The sequence below is a fragment of the Salvelinus alpinus genome, chromosome 18 (assembly GCF_045679555.1).
Source record: "Salvelinus alpinus chromosome 18, SLU_Salpinus.1, whole genome shotgun sequence".
NCBI classification, from domain to species: Eukaryota; Metazoa; Chordata; class Actinopteri; order Salmoniformes; family Salmonidae; genus Salvelinus; species Salvelinus alpinus.
In genome coordinates, this window is record NC_092103.1 from 9,165,748 (window position 1) to 9,169,984 (window position 4,237).

Genomic DNA, 4,237 nt, shown 5'->3' on the forward strand with positions numbered 1-4,237 from the left:
TATGGATACAAATTTGTTACAATTACTAAATGACATTGACAGAATTTGAAAGCTACAGCAAGGCCTTGGTGAGAAAAATGTATAGAAAATGTAAAACAAGTGTTTCCCCATAGTATTACTGCCACAAAGATGATTATTTTTCATTGCAACAACATGGCTGGTTGTTTGCTCTGTGTGTATGTGATGTGTAGTTGGTTGGCTTTGTTAGTTAGCAAGCTGAGATATCTTTGCTTAAGTTGGCTAGCTAGCTAGCTTGCTAATAATGTTTTGAGGAGAACAGGCTAGCTCCCTGTAGAATCTAGACAAGAGGGGATGGGGAAGAAGATCAGAAGCGCAGCTGCTTCCATCTGGCTGTTGCAATGCCCATACGAAGTGAGAGCAAACTGCTCCAGTCAGAGATAAAAAGGTACCATTTCTCAAATGATATCTTGATAAGCACGATTTCAAAGTTAAACCAATGCAACGGTAGACATTTTGTTGGCTTGCTAATTGCACTGCTTTTCCTGAAAATGTCTATCTGATAAAGCTAGCTAGTTGGTGTTGTTTTTAATGCAATGTCAATGAAATGTTACAGCCACAACATCACGATCAAGTAGTCATGCATCTATAGACCAGCGAGGCAGAAAGTCTATAGAAAATAACAACTAGCTAGTTATATCAGATAGACATTTGAAGGAAAAGCAGGGAGAGAGCAACCTAGTAGTAGTAACATTATTATTTGAAACCGCCACATGCGCGTAATCTGTACCTGTATTATATTCCAATTATTTTATCTATTTGTATTGTTATCTGTCTCATGTACAGATCATCAGCATGAAGAAGACGACTTTAGAATGACGAATTGGTACAATAGTATGTTAACTGGTTAGATAATCCTATAAGAAAAGTCCAAAGCTCATGTCTCTAACATAATCCATTTAAAAATGATTTGAGTTTTCTTATCTGTGTGTCTCCCCCGAGCCCCTGGTCGTGCTGCTGATCCCATGCTTCTGGCTCGACTGCAGTTGTGGACCCCTGGCCTGATTTCACCGGGCGTGCTACCTTGTCCCGAACGCCTGCTGAACGAGCTCAGCCAGGTAGTCCCTGTGCTTCTACTTCTGCATTGCTTGCTCTTTCGAGTTTTAGGCTGGGTATCTGTAAAGCACTTTGTGACACCTGCTATGTAAAAAAAAAAAAAACATTGAAAAAAAAAAAGTGATTTAATAATGAAACCACTCATTGTCTCAAACGAGTTCGCTAAACACGCACACAGTGTTGACCTACATAGGCCTATGTGCCACGTGTACCTGTCCTGGTTAACTTGAGTTCCACTTCAGTCTGTTGTTGCAGCTTGGTGGGTGGCCCTGGAGCTTTTCTCTGCACACCATGGACCTGTATCAGCTGTTCAGATCTTGCCAGGTGGTCATATAAGTGTGAGTACCTACCAGCATGTGTTTATTCAAGCGTCATCATGAAACCATAACAATATTCATGCATTTGTAAAAAGAACAGTGAGTATTGTGTTGGGGCTGTGTATCTTAATTTTGGAAATGTGCATTTTTATCTGTTCTGGACCACATTTGGACTATTCTCTAGGATGACTTACATCCATCCTTATCCATGACTACCACCACATGCAATCAATCCACCACCCCATTTCTAATGAACACTCAACATGCATTTATGATTCATATTCCCTTTTGTCATTAACAGATTCTACACATCATGGCAACATGCTCGACTGAGCCATCTGTCACCATGTCTATAGACTTTATGAAGGTTATGGGGGTGATGCCGTAGCCCATCAGATTTAATATTTTATGCTGATGTGTAAAAGTTATAAATTAGGAAGATGGTGCTGTTCAGAATGACATTTTCGTGACTGTTGATGTTCACAGAACTCTCCTAATGCTATGTTGAACGAGAACCACGGAGGAAGGCGGGGGAGGAAAACAGACAGCTTTCTCTCTACCACACCTTCAAATCAAATTGTATTTGTCGCATGCGCCGAATACAACAGGTGTAGACCTTACCGTGACATTTTAACCAACAATGCAGTTCAAGAAATAGAGTTAAGAAAAGATTTACTAAATAAACTAAAGTAAAAAATTAAATAACAATAACGAGGCTGTATAAAGGGTGTACCAGTACCGAGTCAATGTGCGGGGGTACAGGTTAGTCAAGGTAATTTGTACTTGTAGGTAGGGGTAAAGTGACTATGCATAGACAATAAACAGTGAGTAGCAGCAGTGTAAAATCAATGTAAATAGTCCGGGTGGCCATTTGATTCATTGTTGAGCAGTCTTATGACTTGGGGGTAGAAGCTGTTAAGGAGCCATTTGGACCTAGACTTGGTGCTCAGGTACCGCTTGTTGTGTGGTAGCAGAGAGAACAGTCTATGACTTGGGTGACTAGAGTCTCTGACAATGTTTTGGGCCTTCCTCTGACACCGCCTAGTATATTGGTCCTGAATGGCAGGATGCTTGGTCCCAGTGATGTACTGGGCTGTACGCACTATCCTCTGCGCCTTACGGCTGGATGCCGAGCAGCAATCTAAGGCAGTGATCAGTGGTAGAGGCGTCACTACAGATCCGGGTTCGATCCCGGGCTGTGTCGCAGCCACCGGGAGACCCATGAGGCGGTGCACAATTGGCCCAGCGTCGTCAGGGATAGGGGAGGGTTTGGCCTGGTCGGATGTCCTTGTTCCATCGCACTCTAGCGACTCCTTGTGGCGGTTGGAGCGCATGAACGCTGGCTTCAGTCGCCAGCTGCACAGTGTTTCCTCCAACACATTGGTGCGGCTGGCTTCCCGGGTTAAGCGAGCAGTGTGTCAGGAAGCAGTGCGGCTTGGCGGGGTCGTGTTTTGGAGGATGCATGGCTCTCGACCTTCGCCTCTCCCGAGTCAGCACAGGAGTTGCAGCGATGGGACAAGACTGTAACTACAAACTGGATTAAATAGTATTTGAGAGAATGCCAACAGTCTGCAAAGCTATCATCAAGGCAAAGGGTGACTACTTTGAAGAATCTCTAATATAAATGAGATATTTCTGTATTTCACTTCCAATAAATTTTCCAAATAATTCTAAAAACATGTTTTCACTTTGTCGTTATGAGGTATTGTGTGTAGATGGGTGAGAGAGAATAATCTATTTAATCTATTTTAAATGCAGGCTGTAATTTTACAAAATGTTGAATAAATCAAGGGGTTTGAATTCTTTCTGAAGGCACTGTTTCTCGGCTGTCTGAACAGTGACAAAATCCCCCTAAAAGCCTGAGGGAATTGAATTTGTGGAATTGTTGAGGATGATAATGAATTATTGTAATTTACCTATCATTGAAATGATAGGAATTGAATTATCTCTGAATTCAAAGACTGATGTGGAATTTGCGTGTATTTAAATGGCATTTACAGGGAAGGGGAATATAATGTAATTTGTGAAATTAACCCCAACCGTACTGTATACTGTATACTGCAGAGTACATAGCTCCAACTGCAATGTTGGCTACTCGTGACTAGACCACAGTTGGTAACCCGTGTTGCATTTTATCCTGTTTGGCATGCTGCAGGGAAATAACCTTACATACCATGCAATTGTCACTGAAAATACCTAATTAAGGCATGTATGTGCCTCTCAATACCCTAGAGTCCCCATTTTTCTGATAACCTGTCACTAGACAATGTAGCCATGGCCAACATTTTGTTAGCAATTTTGATTTACTATGTATCAAAGTCTTTTGTCTGTGGACTCTGGCATCTGAATTGCAGAGCTGTTTTCACATGCCTGCCTCATACAGGACAACAACAAAGCAAGTCATGTAATACTCAGCATGAAATTAAATGATAGACAATGGCTGAAGGAGGCCAGGGAATAATTGTTTTTATTATTTGAGATGGGCAAGGAGATAAATATCTGCAACATATGAACAAAAGTGCCTGCTTAGAGTACTACAAGACGGGAACAAATTCAAAGTCAGATGAGGAAGTCTATAAGGAACAACAGAGTAGAGGTCAGGTAAGTGTTGCATTTTGTGAAATAATAGATTGAAAAAGTCCCATTTGTCATTACCATCAAATGATTATCAAAAATAAAAATCAGAGTGTGATTCTGTGCACCTCAGGAAATGTATATATAATACTGAGTGTTAATTACTTAATTGTTAATTAATGTTATCCCTATTTCTTCCATAATGGTACGTATATGTCACATCTGGAATACTCAAGGGACCATTATAGGATCATTATGGTGGTTCAAATCGT

The 4,237-nt window shown here is 41.1% G+C and overlaps 1 long non-coding RNA gene across 1 annotated transcript; it reads left to right on the top strand.

Moving 5' to 3' along the window:
• Nucleotides 1-690: 690 nt before the first annotated feature.
• LOC139544637 (uncharacterized) lies at nt 691-2,697 on the top strand. The gene is made up of 3 exons (XR_011668906.1): nt 691-1,076; nt 1,317-1,412; nt 1,693-2,697. It is a non-coding gene; the product is annotated as an uncharacterized lncRNA (long non-coding RNA).
• The last annotated feature ends 1,540 nt before the right edge of the window (nt 2,698-4,237 follow it).